This window comes from Eucyclogobius newberryi, unplaced genomic scaffold (assembly GCF_026437365.1).
Source record: "Eucyclogobius newberryi isolate DKJ021-1_F unplaced genomic scaffold, fEucNew1.0.hap1 SCAF_8, whole genome shotgun sequence".
Classification (NCBI taxonomy): Eukaryota; Metazoa; Chordata; class Actinopteri; order Gobiiformes; family Gobiidae; genus Eucyclogobius; species Eucyclogobius newberryi.
In genome coordinates this window covers 725103-743077 of record NW_027316500.1, presented here as the reverse complement: position 1 = coordinate 743077, position 17975 = coordinate 725103, and the positions used below count along the sequence as shown (strand labels likewise).

Sequence of the window (17975 nt, the reverse complement as noted above, 5' to 3'; positions counted from 1 at the left end):
GCGAGTCGACAAGCCGCAATATCTTTTTTTTTAAAGAGAGCCAGCAACATTCGAAAGTTCAGCCCCTGTCCAATCAACTGTGTTTAATGGAGAGCGAGGGCATCAATCTTTCTACCTTTGAGCTAAATCCCCTGTACCAATGTAGCTATAAAAAACTGGAAGTCTTTCAATCAATCGACTCTCGCCAATTTATTGCGCACTCAATATCCTGCAGTTAATCTGGATATTGAGGAAAAATTGCAAGATAATGTTATTTGACATAATGCCGATGTATTTGCTTACTTTTTCAAGCACACTTGGCAATTGAACCTCGTTCAGCAGTGCCTTTCATCAGATAGTAAAGCGAGCAGATTTTCCATTGTAAAAAAACTAGTATGTTCTCTCACCATTAGCGACTCTGGTGGGACTCCAACCCACAACCTTTGAATGCCCTTGCAAATTATGCCTAGAAGTCCAATGCGCTATCCATTGCGCCACAGAGCCCATACATCCTTCCATGATGCTCATTTCCACAAACGCAAAACACGGTTTTCATCCAAAATGGGTCCACATCAGTCATTCCTTGCCAACAAACTGAGAATCAAAAAGTGAAAAGAGTGCAGTTAATCTGTGTGTGCAGGGATACTTTTCCATCTTATTCCAATTTGTAACAGCAGCGCATTTTCTGTCGTTGTAAATGATTTGCATGCTTGAATGGACAACTGAGTAGTAGTAGGTTTGAGATGGGCCGGTAATTATTTAGCACTGTGGCATCAAGACTGCTCTTCTTTAAGACAGGCTTAATGACTGCAGTTTTAAGGATCTTGGGAAAATTCCAGATCCAAGCAACATGTTGACTTTTTGATTGATTGGAGCCAACAGACTGCTCACCATAGACTTTAAAAATCTAGTAGGCAATGCATAAAGGCAGCATGTAGTGGAACTCAGACTTGGGGTGATCTCTTGGAAAGTTTTGTCAGCCACAAATGCAAAATGGGTTAACTCCAGTTGTCTAGCTGGCTGCGTGCTTGTTATCTGCAAATAATGGTATTTTTAATGTTCTGAACTGAGTCTTGCAAAGAAGACTGCAAACTCATTGCACCTGGAGAAATACAGAAACCATCAAAGTAACATTTACCACACTGTAATTTGAAATATTAACCCGCTTTGTCATTAGCAGGTCCAGAGTGTGCCCTTTGCCCTTGGTGGGGCCACTCAGGTGCTGAGTAAGACCAAAGCTTCTGAGGACAGCGCCAAACTCTTTAGAAGAAGACGAGGTTGAGCGGGACGTGAAGGAAGGAAGGAACAGTCACTCACGTACGGGAAACTCCTACCAAGCAGTGGCCAGCCTATAGCACACTGGGATTCAGTGGTAATTGAACCAAATTTAGCAGTTCCTTTCATCAGTTAATAACACAAGCAGGCTTTCCTATTTACCAATGTAGATAACAGGGGTTACAACAGTGACTCTGGTGGGTCTCGAACTCACAGCCTTTGAATGCCTTTGCAACTTTTGTCTGATTCCCCTTTTTCACAAAAGCAAAACAGTCATCCAAAAACGGTCTACATCAATCAATCAATCCTTACCATCAAACTGAGAAACAAGGAGTGAAAAGAGTGCATTTACTCTGTTTATTCAGGGATACTTTTCAATCTCTAATTAAAAAATGTAAAAGAGCTCTTTCGGGTGATAAGTTTTTCTTTACATGTAAACAACTGATTTGCTTGAAAGGCTATCATGAAGGCACTGCTGGGATTTGAACCCAGGATCTCCTATTTACTAGACAGGCACTTTGACCATCTAAGCCACAGCGCCTCTTAAAAGCTGCTCCAACCTGTTTCAGCTAGATATTCAGTGACCAATATTACCTCAGATTTTGCCTGCTATACCTCTTCCAATCGTCCCTGGGTGGGCTCGAACCACCAACCTCCCGGTTAACAGCCGAGCGCGCTGCCCAATTGCGCCACAGAGACAAACAGCCCGCTCAATAAAATATTTGCGAGTCGACAAGCCGCAATAACTTTTTTTTTAAAGCGAGCCAGCAACATTCGAAAGTTCAGCCCCTGTCCAATCAACTGTGTTTAATGGAGAGCGAGGGCATCAATCTTTCTACCTTTGAGCTAAATCCCCTGTACCAATGTAGCTATAAAAAACTGGAAGTCTTTCAATCAATCGACTCTCGCCAATTTATTGCGCACTCAATATCCTGCAGTTAATCTGGATATTGAGGAAAAATTGCAAGATAATGTTATTTGACATAATGCCGATGTATTTGCTTACTTTTTCAAGCACACTTGGCAATTGAACCTCGTTCAGCAGTGCCTTTCATCAGATAGTAAAGCGAGCAGATTTTCCATTGTAAAAAAACTAGTATGTTCTCTCACCATTAGGGACTCTGGTGGGACTCGAACCCACAACCTTTGAATGCCCTTGCAAATTATGCCTAGAAGTCCAATGCGCTATCCATTGCGCCACAGAGCACATACATCCTTCCATGATGCTCATTTCCACAAACGCAAAACACGGTTTTCATCCAAAATGGGTCCACATCAGTCATTCCTTGCCAACAAACTGAGAATCAAAAAGTGAAAAGAGTGCAGTTAATCTGTGTGTGCAGGGATACTTTTCCATCTTATTCCAATTTGTAACAGCAGCGCATTTTCTGTCGTTGTAAATAATTTGCATGCTTGAATGGACAACTGAGTAGTAGTAGGTTTGAGATGGGCCGGTAATTATTTAGCACTGTGGCATCAAGACTGCTCTTCTTTAAGACAGGCTTAATGACTGCAGTTTTAAGGATCTTGGGAAAATTCCAGATCCAAGCAACATGTTGACTTTTTGATTGATTGGAGCCAACAGACTGCTCACCATAGACTTTAAAAATCTAGTAGGCAATGCATAAAGGCAGCATGTAGTGGAACTCAGACTTGTGGTGATCTCTTGGAAAGTTTTGTCAGCCACAAATGCAAAATGGGTTAACTCCAGTTGTCTAGCTGGCTGCGTGCTTGTTATCTGCAAATAATGGTATTTTTAATGTTCTGAACTGAGTCTTGCAAAGAAGACTGCAAACTCATTGCACCTGGAGAATTACAGAAACCATCAAAGTAACATTTACCACACTGTAATTTGAAATATTAACCCGCTTTGTCATTAGCAGGTCCAGAGTGTGCCCTTTCCCCTTGGTGGGGCCACTCAGGTGCTGAGTAAGACCAAAGCTTCTGAGGACAGCGCTAAACTCTTTAGAAGAAGACGAGGTTGAGCGGGACGTGAAGGAAGGAAGGAACAGTCACTCACGTACGGGAAACTCCTACCAAGCAGTGGCCAGCCTATAGCACACTGGGATTCTGTGGTAATTGAACCAAGTTTAGCAGTTCCTTTCATCAGTTAATAACACAAGCAGGCTTTCCTATTTACCAATGTAGATAACAGGGGTTACAACAGTGACTCTGGTGGGTCTCGAACTCACAGCCTTTGAATGCCTTTGCAACTTTTGTCTGATTCCCCTTTTTCACAAAGCAAAACAGTCATCCAAAAACGGTCTACATCAATCAATCAATCCTTACCATCAAACTGAGAAACAAGGAGTGAAAAGAGTGCATTCACTCTGTTTATTCAGGGATACTTTTCAATCTCTAATTAAAAAATGTAAAAGAGCTCTTTCGGGTGATAAGTTTTTCTGTACATGTAAACAACTGATTTGCTGTAAAGGCTATCATGAAGGCACTGCTGGGATTTGAACCCAGGATCTCCTGTTTACTAGACAGGCACTTTGACCATCTAAGCCACAGCGCCTCTTAAATGCTACTCTAACCTGTTTCAGCTAGATATTCAGTGACCAATATTACCTCATAGATTTTGCCTGCTATACGTCTTCCAATCGTCCCTGGGTGGGCTCGAACCACCAACCTCCCGGTTAACAGCCGAGCGCGCTGGCCAATTGCGCCACAGAGACAAACAGCCCGCTCAATAAAATATTTGCGACTCGACAAGCCGCAATATCTTTTTTTTTAAAGCGAACCAGCAACATTCGAAAGTTCAGCCCCTGTCCAATCAACTGTGTTTAATGGAGAGCGAGGGCATCAATCTTTCTACCTTTGAGCTAAATCCCCTGTACCAATGTAGCTATAAAAAACTGGAAGTCTTTCAATCAATCGACTCTCGCCAATTTATTGCGCACTCAATATCCTGCAGTTAATCTGGATATTGAGGAAAAATTGCAAGATAATGTTATTTGACATAATGCCGATGTATTTGCTTATTTTTTCAAGCACACTTGGCAATTGAACCTCGTTCAGCAGGGCCTTTCATCAGATAGTAAAGCGAGCAGATTTTCTATTGTAAAAAAACTAGTATGTTCTCTCACCATTAGCGACTCTGGTGGGACTCGAACCCACAACCTTTGAATGCCCTTACAAATTATGCCTAGAAGTCCAATGCGCTATCCATTGCGCCACAGAGCCCATACATCCTTCCATGATGCTCATTTCCACAAACGCAAAACACGGTTTTCATCCAAAATGGGTCCACATCAGTCATTCCTTGCCAACAAACTGAGAATCAAAAAGTGAAAAGAGTGCAGTTAATCTGTGTGTGCAGGGATACTTTTCCATCTTATTCCAATTTGTAACAGCAGCGCATTTTCTGTCGTTGTAAATGATTTGCATGCTTGAATGGACAACTGAGTAGTAGTAGGTTTGAGATGGGCCGGTAATTATTTAGCACTGTGGCATCAAGACTGCTCTTCTTTAAGACAGGCTTAATGACTGCAGTTTTAAGGATCTTGGGAAAATTCCAGATCCAAGCAACATGTTGACTTTTTGATTGATTGGAGCCAACAGACTGCTCACCATAGACTTTAAAAATCTAGTAGGCAATGCATAAAGGCAGCATGTAGTGGAACTCAGACTTGTGGTGATCTCTTGGAAAGTTTTGTCAGCCACAAATGCAAAATGGGTTAACTCCAGTTGTCTAGCTGGCTGCGTGCTTGTTATCTGCAAATAATGGTATTTTTAATGTTCTGAACTGAGTCTTGCAAAGAAGACTGCAAACTCATTGCACCTGGAGAAATACAGAAACCATCAAAGTAACATTTACCACACTGTAATTTGAAATATTAACCCGCTTTGTCATTAGCAGGTCCAGAGTGTGCCCTTTGCCCTTGGTGGGGCCACTCAGGTGCTGAGTAAGACCAAAGCTTCTGAGGACAGCGCCAAACTCTTTAGAAGAAGACGAGGTTGAGCGGGACGTGAAGGAAGGAAGGAACAGTCACTCACGTACGGGAAACTCCTACCAAGCAGTGGCCAGCCTATAGCACACTGGGATTCTGTGGTAATTGAACCAAATTTAGCAGTTCCTTGCATCAGTTAATAACACAAGCAGGCTTTCCTATTTACCAATGTAGATAACAGGGGTCACAACAGTGACTCTGGTGGGTCTCGAACTCACAGCCTTTGAATGCCTTTGCAACTTTTGTCTGATTCCCCTTTTTCAAAAAAGCAAAACAGTCATCCAAAAACGGTCTACATCAATCAATCAATCCTTACCATCAAACTGAGAAACAAGGAGTGAAAAGAGTGCAGTTAATCTGTGTGTGCAGGGATACTTTTCCATCTTATTCCAATTTGTAACAGCAGCGCATTTTCTGTCGTTGTAAATGATTTGCATGCTTGAATGGACAACTGAGTAGTAGTAGGTTTGAGATGGGCCGGTAATTATTTAGCACTGTGGCATCAAGACTGCTCTTCTTTAAGACAGGCTTAATGACTGCAGTTTTAAGGATCTTGGGAAAATTCCAGATCCAAGCAACATGTTGACTTTTTGATTGATTGGAGCCAACAGACTGCTCACCATAGACTTTAAAAATCTAGTAGGCAATGCATAAAGGCAGCATGTAGTGGAACTCAGACTTGTGGTGATCTCTTGGAAAGTTTTGTCAGCCACAAATGCAAAATGGGTTAACTCCAGTTGTCTAGCTGGCTGCGTGCTTGTTATCTGCAAATAATGGTATTTTTAATGTTCTGAACTGAGTCTTGCAAAGAAGACTGCAAACTCATTGCACCTGGAGAAATACAGAAACCATCAGAGTAACATTTACCACACTGTAATTTGAAATATTAACCCGCTTTGTCATTAGCAGGTCCAGAGTGTGCCCTTTGCCCTTGGTGGGGCCACTCAGGTGCTGAGTAAGACCAAAGCTTCTGAGGACAGCGCCAAACTCTTTAGAAGAAGACGAGGTTGAGCGGGACGTGAAGGAAGGAAGGAACAGTCACTCACGTACGGGAAACTCCTACCAAGCAGTGGCCAGCCTATAGCACACTGGGATTCTGTGGTAATTGAACCAAGTTTAGCAGTTCCTTTCATCAGTTAATAACACAAGCAGGCTTTCCTATTTACCAATGTAGATAACAGGGGTTACAACAGTGACTCTGGTGGGTCTCGAACTCACAGCCTTTGAATGCCTTTGCAACTTTTGTCTGATTCCCCTTTTTCAAAAAAGCAAAACAGTCATCCAAAAACGGTCTACATCAATCAATCAATCCTTACCATCAAACTGAGAAACAAGGAGTGAAAAGAGTGCAGTTAATCTGTGTGTGCAGGGATACTTTTCCATCTTATTCCAATTTGTAACAGCAGCGCATTTTCTGTCGTTGTAAATGATTTGCATGCTTGAATGGACAACTGAGTAGTAGTAGGTTTGAGATGGGCCGGTAATTATTTAGCACTGTGGCATCAAGACTGCTCTTCTTTAAGACAGGCTTAATGACTGCAGTTTTAAGGATCTTGGGAAAATTCCAGATCCAAGCAACATGTTGACTTTTTGATTGATTGGAGCCAACAGACTGCTCACCATAGACTTTAAAAATCTAGTAGGCAATGCATAAAGGCAGCATGTAGTGGAACTCAGACTTGTGGTGATCTCTTGGAAAGTTTTGTCAGCCACAAATGCAAAATGGGTTAACTCCAGTTGTCTAGCTGGCTGCGTGCTTGTTATCTGCAAATAATGGTATTTTTAATGTTCTGAACTGAGTCTTGCAAAGAAGACTGCAAACTCATTGCACCTGGAGAAATACAGAAACCATCAAAGTAACATTTACCACACTGTAATTTGAAATATTAACCCGCTTTGTCATTAGCAGGTCCAGAGTGTGCCCTTTCCCCTTGGTGGGGCCACTCAGGTGCTGAGTAAGACCAAAGCTTCTGAGGACAGCGCCAAACTCTTTAGAAGAAGACGAGGTTGAGCGGGACGTGAAGGAAGGAAGGAACAGTCACTCACGTACGGGAAACTCCTACCAAGCAGTGGCCAGCCTATAGCACACTGGGATTCTGTGGTAATTGAACCAAATTTAGCAGTTCCTTTCATCAGTTAATAACACAAGCAGGCTTTCCTATTTACCAATGTAGATAACAGGGGTTACAACAGTGACTGGTGGGTCTCGAACTCACAGCCTTTGAATGCCTTTGCAACTTTTGTCTGATTCCCCTTTTTCACAAAAGCAAAACAGTCATCCAAAAACGGTCTACATCAATCAATCAATCCTTACCATCAAACTGAGAAACAAGGAGTGAAAAGAGTGCATTCACTCTGTTTATTCAGGGATACTTTTCAATCTCTAATTAAAAAATGTAAAAGAGCTCTTTCGGGTGATAAGTTTTTCTGTACATGTAAACAACTGATTTGCTTTAAAGGCTATCATGAAGTCACTGCTGGGATTTGAACCCAGGATCTCCTGTTTACTAGACAGGCACTTTGACCATCTAAGCCACAGCGCCTCTTAAATGCCACTCTAACCTGTTTCAGCTAGATATTCAGTGACCAATATCACCTCATAGATTTTGCCTGCTATACGTCTTCCAATCGTCCCTGGGTGGGCTCGAACCACCAACCTCCCGGTTAACAGCCGAGCGCGCTGCCCAATTGCGCCACAGAGACAAACAGCCCACTCAATAAAATATTTGCGAGTCGACAAGCCGCAATATCTTTTTTTTTAAAGCGAGCCAGCAACATTCGAAAGTTCAGCCCCTGTCCAATCAACTGTGTTTAATGGAGAGCGAGGGCATCAATCTTTCTACCTTTGAGCTAAATCCCCTGTACCAATGTAGCTATAAAAAACTGGAAGTCTTTCAATCAATCGACTCTCGCCAATTTATTGCGCACTCAATATCCTGCAGTTAATCTGGATATTGAGGAAAAATTGCAAGATAATGTTATTTGACATAATGCCGATGTATTTGCTTACTTTTTCAAGCACACTTGGCAATTGAACCTCGTTCAGCAGTGCCTTTCATCAGATAGTAAAGCGAGCAGATTTTCCATTGTAAAAAAACTAGTATGTTCTCTCACCATTAGCGACTCTGGTGGGACTCGAACCCACAACCTTTGAATGCCCTTGCAAATTATGCCTAGAAGTCCAATGCGCTATCCATTGCGCCACAGAGCCCATACATCCTTCCATGATGCTCATTTCCACAAACGCAAAACACGGTTTTCATCCAAAATGGGTCCACATCAGTCATTCCTTGCCAACAAACTGAGAATCAAAAAGTGAAAAGAGTGCAGTTAATCTGTGTGTGCAGGGATACTTTTCCATCTTATTCCAATTTGTAACAGCAGCGCATTTTCTGTCGTTGTAAATGATTTGCATGCTTGAATGGACAACTGAGTAGTAGTAGGTTTGAGATGGGCCGGTAATTATTTAGCACTGTGGCATCAAGACTGCTCTTCTTTAAGACAGGCTTAATGACTGCAGTTTTAAGGATCTTGGGAAAATTCCAGATCCAAGCAACATGTTGACTTTTTGATTGATTGGAGCCAACAGACTGCTCACCATAGACTTTAAAAATCTAGTAGGCAATGCATAAAGGCAGCATGTAGTGGAACTCAGACTTGTGGTGATCTCTTGGAAAGTTTTGTCAGCCACAAATGCAAAATGGGTTAACTCCAGTTGTCTAGCTGGCTGCGTGCTTGTTATCTGCAAATAATGGTATTTTTAATGTTCTGAACTGAGTCTTGCAAAGAAGACTGCAAACTCATTGCACCTGGAGAAATACAGAAACCATCAAAGTAACATTTACCACACTGTAATTTGAAATATTAACCCGCTTTGTCATTAGCAGGTCCAGAGTGTGCCCTTTGCCCTTGGTGGGGCCACTCAGGTGCTGAGTAAGACCAAAGCTTCTGAGGACAGCGCCAAACTCTTTAGAAGAAGACGAGGTTGAGCGGGACGTGAAGGAAGGAAGGAACAGTCACTCACGTACGGGAAACTCCTACCAAGCAGTGGCCAGCCTATAGCACACTGGGATTCTGTGGTAATTGAACCAAATTTAGCAGTTCCTTTCATCAGTTAATAACACAAGCAGGCTTTCCTATTTACCAATGTAGATAACAGGGGTTACAACAGTGACTCTGGTGGGTCTCGAACTCACAGCCTTTGAATGCCTTTGCAACTTTTGTCTGATTCCCCTTTTTCACAAAAGCAAAACAGTCATCCAAAAACGGTCTACATCAATCAATCAATCAATCAATCAATCCTTACCATCAAACTGAGAAACAAGGAGTGAAAAGAGTGCATTTACTCTGTTTATTCAGGGATACTTTTCAATCTCTAATTAAAAAATGTAAAAGAGCTCTTTCGGGTGATAAGTTTTTCTGTACATGTAAACAACTGATTTGCTTGAAAGGCTATCATGAAGGCACTGCTGGGATTTGAACCCAGGATCTCCTGTTTACTAGACAGGCACTTTGACCATCTAAGCCACAGCGCCTCTTAAAAGCTGCTCCAACCTGTTTCAGCTACATATTCAGTGACCAATATTACCTCATAGATTTTGCCTGCTATACCTCTTCCAATTGTCCCTGGGTGGGCTCGAACCACCACCCTCCCGGTTAACAGCCGAGCGCGCTGGCCAACTGCGCCACAGAGACAAACAGCCCGCTCAATAAAATATTTGCGAGTCGACAAGCCGCAATATCTTTTTTTTTAAAGAGAGCCAGCAACATTCGAAAGTTCAGCCCCTGTCCAATCAACTGTGTTTAATGGAGAGCGAGGGCATCAATCTTTCTACCTTTGAGCTAAATCCCCTGTACCAATGTAGCTATAAAAAACTGGAAGTCTTTCAATCAATCGACTCTCGCCAATTTATTGCGCACTCAATATACTGCAGTTAATCTGGATATTGAGGAAAAATTGCAAGATAATGTTATTTGACATAATGCTGATGTAATTGCTTACTTTTTCAAGCACACTTGGCAATTGAACCTCGTTCAGCAGTGCCTTTCATCAGATAGTAAAGCGAGCAGATTTTCCATTGTAAAAAAACTAGTATGTTCTCTCACCATTAGCGACTCTGGTGGGACTCGAACCCACAACCTTTGAATGGCCTTACAAATTATGCCTAGAAGTCCAATGCGCTATCCGTTGCGCCACAGAGCCCATACATCCTTCCATGATGCTCATTTCCACAAACGCAAAACACGGTTTTCATCCAAAATGGGTCCACATCAGTCATTCCTTGCCAACAAACTGAGAATCAAAAAGTGAAAAGAGTGCAGTTAATCTGTGTGTGCAGGGATACTTTTCCATCTTATTCCAATTTGTAACAGCAGCGCATTTTCTGTCGTTGTAAATGATTTGCATGCTTGAACGGACAACTGAGTAGTAGTAGGTTTGAGATGGGCCGGTAATTATTTAGCACTGTGGCATCAAGACTGCTCTTCTTTAAGACAGGCTTAATGACTGCAGTTTTAAGGATCTTGGGAAAATTCCAGATCCAAGCAACATGTTGACTTTTTGATTGATTGGAGCCAACAGACTGCTCACCATAGACTTTAAAAATCTAGTAGGCAATGCATAAAGGCAGCATGTAGTGGAACTCAGACTTGTGGTGATCTCTTGGAAAGTTTTGTCAGCCACAAATGCAAAATGGGTTAACTCCAGTTGTCTAGCTGGCTGCGTGCTTGTTATCTGCAAATAATAGTATTTTTAATGTTCTGAACTGAGTCTTGCAAAGAAGACTGCAAACTCATTGCACCTGGAGAAATACAGAAACCATCAAAGTAACATTTACCACACTGTAATTTGAAATATTAACCCGCTTTGTCATTAGCAGGTCCAGAGTGTGCCCTTTGCCCTTGGTGGGGCCACTCAGGTGCTGAGTAAGACCAAAGCTTCTGAGGACAGCGCCAAACTCTTTAGAAGAAGACGAGGTTGAGCGGGACGTGAAGGAAGGAAGGAACAGTCACTCACGTACGGGAAACTCCTACCAAGCAGTGGCCAGCCTATAGCACACTGGGATTCTGTGGTAATTGAATCAAATTTAGCAGTTCCTTTCATCAGTTAATAACACAAGCAGGCTTTCCTATTTACCAATGTAGATAACAGGGGTTACAACAGTGACTCTGGTGGGTCTCGAACTCACAGCCTTTGAATGCCTTTGCAACTTTTGTCTGATTCCCCTTTTTCACAAAAGCAAAACAGTCATCCAAAAACGGTCTACATCAATCAATCAATCCTTACCATCAAACTGAGAAACAAGGAGTGAAAAGAGTGCATTCACTCTGTTTATTCAGGGATACTTTTCAATCTCTAATTAAAAAATGTAAAAGAGCTCTTTCGGGTGATAAGTTTTTCTGTACATGTAAACAACTGATTTGCTGTAAAGGCTATCATGAAGGCACTGTTGGGATTTGAACCCAGGATCTCCTGTTTACAGGCACTTTGACCATCTAAGCCACAGCGCCTCTTAAATGCTACTCTAACCTGTTTCAGCTAGATATTCAGTGACCAATATTACCTCATAGATTTTGCCTGCTATACGTCTTCCAATCGTCCCTGGGTGGGCTCGAACCACCAACCTCCCGGTTAACAGCCGAGCGCGCTGGCCAATTGCGCCACAGAGACAAACAGCCCGCTCAATAAAATATTTGCGACTCGACAAGCCGCAATATCTTTTTTTTTTAAAGCGAACCAGCAACATTCGAAAGTTCAGCCCCTGTCCAATCAACTGTGTTTAATGGAGAGCGAGGGCATCAATCTTTCTACCTTTGAGCTAAATCCCCTGTACCAATGTAGCTATAAAAAACTGGAAGTCTTTCAATCAATCGACTCTCGCCAATTTATTGCGCACTCAATATCCTGCAGTTAATCTGGATATTGAGGAAAAATTGCAAGATAATGTTATTTGACATAATGCCGATGTATTTGCTTACTTTTTCAAGCACACTTGGCAATTGAACCTCGTTCAGCAGTGCCTTTCATCAGATAGTAAAGCGAGCAGATTTTCCATTGTAAAAAAACTAGTATGTTCTCTCACCATTAGCGACTCTGGTGGGACTCGAACCCACAACCTTTGAATGCCCTTGCAAATTATGCCTAGAAGTCCAATGCGCTATCCATTGCGCCACAGAGCCCATACATCCTTCCATGATGCTCATTTCCACAAACGCAAAACACGGTTTTCATCCAAAATGGGTCCACATCAGTCATTCCTTGCCAACAAACTGAGAATCAAAAAGTGAAAAGAGTGCAGTTAATCTGTGTGTGCAGGGATACTTTTCCATCTTATTCCAATTTGTAACAGCAGCGCATTTTCTGTCGTTGTAAATAATTTGCATGCTTGAATGGACAACTGAGTAGTAGTAGGTTTGAGATGGGCCGGTAATTATTTAGCACTGTGGCATCAAGACTGCTCTTCTTTAAGACAGGCTTAATGACTGCAGTTTTAAGGATCTTGGGAAAATTCCAGATCCAAGCAACATGTTGACTTTTTGATTGATTGGAGCCAACAGACTGCTCACCATAGACTTTAAAAATCTAGTAGGCAATGCATAAAGGCAGCATGTAGTGGAACTCAGACTTGTGGTGATCTCTTGGAAAGTTTTGTCAGCCACAAATGCAAAATGGGTTAACTCCAGTTGTCTAGCTGGCTGCGTGCTTGTTATCTGCAAATAATGGTATTTTTAATGTTCTGAACTGAGTCTTGCAAAGAAGACTGCAAACTCATTGCACCTGGAGAAATACAGAAACCATCAAAGTAACATTTACCACACTGTAATTTGAAATATTAACCCGCTTTGTCATTAGCAGGTCCAGAGTGTGCCCTTTCCCCTTGGTGGGGCCACTCAGGTTCTGAGGACAGCGCCAAACTCTTTAGAAGAAGACGAGGTTGAGCGGGACGTGAAGGAAGGAAGGAACAGTCACTCACGTACGGGAAACTCCTACCAAGCAGTGGCCAGCCTATAGCACACTGGGATTCTGTGGTAATTGAACCAAGTTTAGCAGTTCCTTTCATCAGTTAATAACACAAGCAGGCTTTCCTATTTACCAATGTAGATAACAGGGGTTACAACAGTGACTCTGGTGGGTCTCGAACTCACAGCCTTTGAATGCCTTTGCAACTTTTGTCTGATTCCCCTTTTTCACAAAGCAAAACAGTCATCCAAAAACGGTCTACATCAATCAATCAATCAATCAATCAATCCTTACCATCAAACTGAGAAACAAGGAGTGAAAAGAGTGCATTTACTCTGTTTATTCAGGGATACTTTTCAATCTCTAATTAAAAAATGTAAAAGAGCTCTTTCGGGTGATAAGTTTTTCTGTACATGTAAACAACTGATTTGCTTAAAAGGCTATCATGAAGGCACTGCTGGGATTTGAACCCAGGATCTCGTGTTTACTAGACAGGCACTTTGACCATCTAAGCCACAGCGCCTCTTAAAAGCTGCTCCAACCTGTTTCAGCTAGATATTCAGTGACCAATATTACCTCTAGATTTTGCCTGCTATACCTCTTCCAATAGTCCCTGGGTGGGCTCGAACCACCAACCTCCCGGTTAACAGCCGAGCGCGCTGCCCAATTGCGCCACAGAGACAAACAGCCCTCTCAATAAAATATTTGCGAGTCGACAAGCCGCAATATCTTTTTTTTTAAAGCGAGCCAGCAACATTCGAAAGTTCAGCCCCTGTCCAATCAACTGTGTTTAATGGAGAGCGAGGGCATCAATCTTTCTACCTTTGAGCTAAATCCCCTGTACCAATGTAGCTATAAAAAACTGGAAGTCTTTCAATCAATCGACTCTCGCCAATTTATTGCGCACTCAATATCCTGCAGTTAATCTGGATATTGAGGAAAAATTGCAAGATAATGTTATTTGACATAATGCCGATGTATTTGCTTACTTTTTCAAGCACACTTGGCAATTGAACCTCGTTCAGCAGTGCCTTTCATCAGATAGTAAAGCGAGCAGATTTTCCATTGTAAAAAAACTAGTATGTTCTCTCACCATTAGCGACTCTGGTGGGACTCGAACCCACAACCTTTGAATGCCCTTGCAAATTATGCCTAGAAGTCCAATGCGCTATCCATTGCGCCACAGAGCCCATACATCCTTCCATGATGCTCATTTCCACAAACGCAAAACACGGTTTTCATCCAAAATGGGTCCACATCAGTCATTCCTTGCCAACAAACTGAGAATCAAAAAGTGAAAAGAGTGCAGTTAATCTGTGTGTGCAGGGATACTTTTCCATCTTATTCCAATTTGTAACAGCAGCGCATTTTCTGTCGTTGTAAATAATTTGCATGCTTGAATGGACAACTGAGTAGTAGTAGGTTTGAGATGGGCCGGTAATTATTTAGCACTGTGGCATCAAGACTGCTCTTCTTTAAGACAGGCTTAATGACTGCAGTTTTAAGGATCTTGGGAAAATTCCAGATCCAAGCAACATGTTGACTTTTTGATTGATTGGAGCCAACAGACTGCTCACCATAGACTTTAAAAATCTAGTAGGCAATGCATAAAGGCAGCATGTAGTGGAACTCAGACTTGTGGTGATCTCTTGGAAAGTTTTGTCAGCCACAAATGCAAAATGGGTTAACTCCAGTTGTCTAGCTGGCTGCGTGCTTGTTATCTGCAAATAATGGTATTTTTAATGTTCTGAACTGAGTCTTGCAAAGAAGACTGCAAACTCATTGCACCTGGAGAAATACAGAAACCATCAAAGTAACATTTACCACACTGTAATTTGAAATATTAACCCGCTTTGTCATTAGCAGGTCCAGAGTGTGCCCTTTCCCCTTGGTGGGGCCACTCAGGTGCTGAGTAAGACCAAAGCTTCTGAGGACAGCGCCAAACTCTTTAGAAGAAGACGAGGTTGAGCGGGACGTGAAGGAAGGAAGGAACAGTCACTCACGTACGGGAAACTCCTACCAAGCAGTGGCCAGCCTATAGCACACTGGGATTCTGTGGTAATTGAACCAAGTTTAGCAGTTCCTTTCATCAGTTAATAACACAAGCAGGCTTTCCTATTTACCAATGTAGATAACAGGGGTTACAACAGTGACTCTGGTGGGTCTCGAACTCACAGCCTTTGAATGCCTTTGCAACTTTTGTCTGATTCCCCTTTTTCACAAAGCAAAACAGTCATCCAAAAACGGTCTACATCAATCAATCAATCAATCAATCAATCAATCCTTACCATCAAACTGAGAAACAAGGAGTGAAAAGAGTGCATTTACTCTGTTTATTCAGGGATACTTTTCAATCTCTAATTAAAAAATGTAAAAGAGCTCTTTCGGGTGATAAGTTTTTCTGTACATGTAAACAACTGATTTGCTTAAAAGGCTATCATGAAGGCACTGCTGGGATTTGAACCCAGGATCTCGTGTTTACTAGACAGGCACTTTGACCATCTAAGCCACAGCGCCTCTTAAAAGCTGCTCCAACCTGTTTCAGCTAGATATTCAGTGACCAATATTACCTCTAGATTTTGCCTGCTATACCTCTTCCAATCGTCCCTGGGTGGGCTCGAACCACCAACCTCCCGGTTAACAGCCGAGCGCGCTGCCCAATTGCGCCACAGAGACAAACAGCCCTCTCAATAAAATATTTGCGAGTCGACAAGCCGCAATATCTTTTTTTTTAAAGCGAGCCAGCAACATTCGAAAGTTCAGCCCCTGTCCAATCAACTGTGTTTAATGGAGAGCAAGGGCATCAATCTTTCTACCTTTGAGCTAAATCCCCTGTACCAATGTAGCTATAAAAAACTGGAAGTCTTTCAATCAATCGACTCTCGCCAATTTATTGCGCACTCAATATCCTGCAGTTAATCTGGATATTGAGGAAAAATTGCAAGATAATGTTATTTGACATAATGCCGATGTATTTGCTTACTTTTTCAAGCACACTTGGCAATTGAACCTCGTTCAGCAGTGCCTTTCATCAGATAGTAAAGCGAGCAGATTTTCCATTGTAAAAAAACTAGTATGTTCTCTCACCATTAGCGACTCTGGTGGGACTCGAACCCACAACCTTTGAATGCCCTTGCAAATTATGCTTAGAAGTCCAATGCGCTATCCATTGCGCCACAGAGCCCATACATCCTTCCATGATGCTCATTTCCACAAACGCAAAACACGGTTTTCATCCAAAATGGGTCCACATCAGTCATTCCTTGCCAACAAACTGAGAATCAAAAAGTGAAAAGAGTGCAGTTAATCTGTGTGTGCAGGGATACTTTTCCATCTTATTCCAATTTGTAACAGCAGCGCATTTTCTGTCGTTGTAAATAATTTGCATGCTTGAATGGACAACTGAGTAGTAGTAGGTTTGAGATGGGCCGGTAATTATTTAGCACTGTGGCATCAAGACTGCTCTTCTTTAAGACAGGCTTAATGACTGCAGTTTTAAGGATCTTGGGAAAATTCCAGATCCAAGCAACATGTTGACTTTTTGATTGATTGGAGCCAACAGACTGCTCACCATAGACTTTAAAAATCTAGTAGGCAATGCATAAAGGCAGCATGTAGTGGAACTCAGACTTGTGGTGATCTCTTGGAAAGTTTTGTCAGCCACAAATGCAAAATGGGTTAACTCCAGTTGTCTAGCTGGCTGCGTGCTTGTTATCTGCAAATAATGGTATTTTTAATGTTCTGAACTGAGTCTTGCAAAGAAGACTGCAAACTCATTGCACCTGGAGAAATACAGAAACCATCAAAGTAACATTTACCACACTGTAATTTGAAATATTAACCCGCTTTGTCATTAGCAGGTCCAGAGTGTGCCCTTTCCCCTTGGTGGGGCCACTCAGGTGCTGAGTAAGACCAAAGCTTCTGAGGACAGCGCCAAACTCTTTAGAAGAAGACGAGGTTGAGCGGGACGTGAAGGAAGGAAGGAACAGTCACTCACGTACGGGAAACTCCTACCAAGCAGTGGCCAGCCTATAGCACACTGGGATTCTGTGGTAATTGAACCAAGTTTAGCAGTTCCTTTCATCAGTTAATAACACAAGCAGGCTTTCCTATTTACCAATGTAGATAACAGGGGTTACAACAGTGACTCTGGTGGGTCTCGAACTCACAGCCTTTGAATGCCTTTGCAACTTTTGTCTGATTCCCCTTTTTCACAAAGCAAAACAGTCATCCAAAAACGGTCTACATCAATCAATCAATCCTTACCATCAAACTGAGAAACAAGGAGTGAAAAGAGTGCATTTACTCTGTTTATTCAGGGATACTTTTCAATCTCTAATTAAAAAATGTAAAAGAGCTCTTTCGGGTGATAAGTTTTTCTGTACATGTAAACAACTGATTTGCTTGAAAGGCTATCATGAAGGCACTGCTGGGATTTGAACCCAGGATCTCCTGTTTACTAGACAGGCACTTTGACCATCTAAGCCACAGCGCCTCTTAAAAGCTGCTCCAACCTGTTTCAGCTACATATTCAGTGACCAATATTACCTCATAGATTTTGCCTGCTATACCTCTTCCAATCGTCCCTGGGTGGGCTCGAACCACCAACCTCCCGGTTAACAGCCGAGCGCGCTGGCCAATTGCGCCACAGAGACAAACAGCCCTCTCAATAAAATATTTGCGAGTCGACAAGCCGCAATATCTTTTTTTTTAAAGAGAGCCAGCAACATTCGAAAGTTCAGCCCCTGTCCAATCAACTGTGTTTAATGGAGAGCGAGGGCATCAATCTTTCTACCTTTGAGCTAAAT

The 17975-nt window shown here is 42.2% G+C and overlaps 22 non-coding genes across 22 annotated transcripts; all 22 read right to left on the bottom strand.

Annotated features, from left to right (window-relative positions):
• Window positions 1-392: 392 nt before the first annotated feature.
• On the bottom strand, window positions 393-483 carry trnar-ucu (transfer RNA arginine (anticodon UCU)). The gene is given in 2 exon segments: window positions 393-428; window positions 447-483. It is a non-coding gene; the product is annotated as a tRNA-Arg (tRNA).
• Window positions 484-1721: 1238 nt separating this feature from the next.
• On the bottom strand, window positions 1722-1795 carry trnat-agu (transfer RNA threonine (anticodon AGU)). Its single transcript has one exon. It is a non-coding gene; the product is annotated as a tRNA-Thr (tRNA).
• An 84-nt stretch (window positions 1796-1879) lies between these two features.
• trnan-guu (transfer RNA asparagine (anticodon GUU)) lies at window positions 1880-1953 on the bottom strand. The gene has a single exon. It is a non-coding gene; the product is annotated as a tRNA-Asn (tRNA).
• Window positions 1954-2366: 413 nt separating this feature from the next.
• On the bottom strand, window positions 2367-2461 carry trnar-ucu (transfer RNA arginine (anticodon UCU)). Its single transcript is given in 2 exon segments — window positions 2367-2406; window positions 2425-2461. It is a non-coding gene; the product is annotated as a tRNA-Arg (tRNA).
• Window positions 2462-3698: 1237 nt separating this feature from the next.
• On the bottom strand, window positions 3699-3772 carry trnat-agu (transfer RNA threonine (anticodon AGU)). The gene has a single exon. It is a non-coding gene; the product is annotated as a tRNA-Thr (tRNA).
• Window positions 3773-3858: 86 nt separating this feature from the next.
• Window positions 3859-3932, bottom strand: trnan-guu (transfer RNA asparagine (anticodon GUU)). The gene has a single exon. It is a non-coding gene; the product is annotated as a tRNA-Asn (tRNA).
• A 417-nt stretch (window positions 3933-4349) lies between these two features.
• Window positions 4350-4440, bottom strand: trnar-ucu (transfer RNA arginine (anticodon UCU)). Its single transcript is given in 2 exon segments — window positions 4350-4385; window positions 4404-4440. It is a non-coding gene; the product is annotated as a tRNA-Arg (tRNA).
• A 3236-nt stretch (window positions 4441-7676) lies between these two features.
• On the bottom strand, window positions 7677-7750 carry trnat-agu (transfer RNA threonine (anticodon AGU)). Its single transcript has one exon. It is a non-coding gene; the product is annotated as a tRNA-Thr (tRNA).
• An 86-nt stretch (window positions 7751-7836) lies between these two features.
• trnan-guu (transfer RNA asparagine (anticodon GUU)) lies at window positions 7837-7910 on the bottom strand. The gene has a single exon. It is a non-coding gene; the product is annotated as a tRNA-Asn (tRNA).
• A 417-nt stretch (window positions 7911-8327) lies between these two features.
• On the bottom strand, window positions 8328-8418 carry trnar-ucu (transfer RNA arginine (anticodon UCU)). Its single transcript is given in 2 exon segments — window positions 8328-8363; window positions 8382-8418. It is a non-coding gene; the product is annotated as a tRNA-Arg (tRNA).
• A 1250-nt stretch (window positions 8419-9668) lies between these two features.
• trnat-agu (transfer RNA threonine (anticodon AGU)) lies at window positions 9669-9742 on the bottom strand. The gene has a single exon. It is a non-coding gene; the product is annotated as a tRNA-Thr (tRNA).
• Window positions 9743-9828: 86 nt separating this feature from the next.
• On the bottom strand, window positions 9829-9902 carry trnan-guu (transfer RNA asparagine (anticodon GUU)). The gene has a single exon. It is a non-coding gene; the product is annotated as a tRNA-Asn (tRNA).
• A 417-nt stretch (window positions 9903-10319) lies between these two features.
• trnar-ucu (transfer RNA arginine (anticodon UCU)) lies at window positions 10320-10410 on the bottom strand. The gene is given in 2 exon segments: window positions 10320-10355; window positions 10374-10410. It is a non-coding gene; the product is annotated as a tRNA-Arg (tRNA).
• Window positions 10411-11803: 1393 nt separating this feature from the next.
• trnan-guu (transfer RNA asparagine (anticodon GUU)) lies at window positions 11804-11877 on the bottom strand. The gene has a single exon. It is a non-coding gene; the product is annotated as a tRNA-Asn (tRNA).
• Window positions 11878-12295: 418 nt separating this feature from the next.
• Window positions 12296-12386, bottom strand: trnar-ucu (transfer RNA arginine (anticodon UCU)). The gene is given in 2 exon segments: window positions 12296-12331; window positions 12350-12386. It is a non-coding gene; the product is annotated as a tRNA-Arg (tRNA).
• A 1230-nt stretch (window positions 12387-13616) lies between these two features.
• Window positions 13617-13690, bottom strand: trnat-agu (transfer RNA threonine (anticodon AGU)). Its single transcript has one exon. It is a non-coding gene; the product is annotated as a tRNA-Thr (tRNA).
• Window positions 13691-14266: 576 nt separating this feature from the next.
• trnar-ucu (transfer RNA arginine (anticodon UCU)) lies at window positions 14267-14357 on the bottom strand. The gene is given in 2 exon segments: window positions 14267-14302; window positions 14321-14357. It is a non-coding gene; the product is annotated as a tRNA-Arg (tRNA).
• Window positions 14358-15610: 1253 nt separating this feature from the next.
• On the bottom strand, window positions 15611-15684 carry trnat-agu (transfer RNA threonine (anticodon AGU)). Its single transcript has one exon. It is a non-coding gene; the product is annotated as a tRNA-Thr (tRNA).
• An 85-nt stretch (window positions 15685-15769) lies between these two features.
• On the bottom strand, window positions 15770-15843 carry trnan-guu (transfer RNA asparagine (anticodon GUU)). The gene has a single exon. It is a non-coding gene; the product is annotated as a tRNA-Asn (tRNA).
• A 417-nt stretch (window positions 15844-16260) lies between these two features.
• trnar-ucu (transfer RNA arginine (anticodon UCU)) lies at window positions 16261-16351 on the bottom strand. The gene is given in 2 exon segments: window positions 16261-16296; window positions 16315-16351. It is a non-coding gene; the product is annotated as a tRNA-Arg (tRNA).
• A 1237-nt stretch (window positions 16352-17588) lies between these two features.
• On the bottom strand, window positions 17589-17662 carry trnat-agu (transfer RNA threonine (anticodon AGU)). Its single transcript has one exon. It is a non-coding gene; the product is annotated as a tRNA-Thr (tRNA).
• An 86-nt stretch (window positions 17663-17748) lies between these two features.
• On the bottom strand, window positions 17749-17822 carry trnan-guu (transfer RNA asparagine (anticodon GUU)). The gene has a single exon. It is a non-coding gene; the product is annotated as a tRNA-Asn (tRNA).
• Between the last annotated feature and the right edge of the window lie 153 nt (window positions 17823-17975).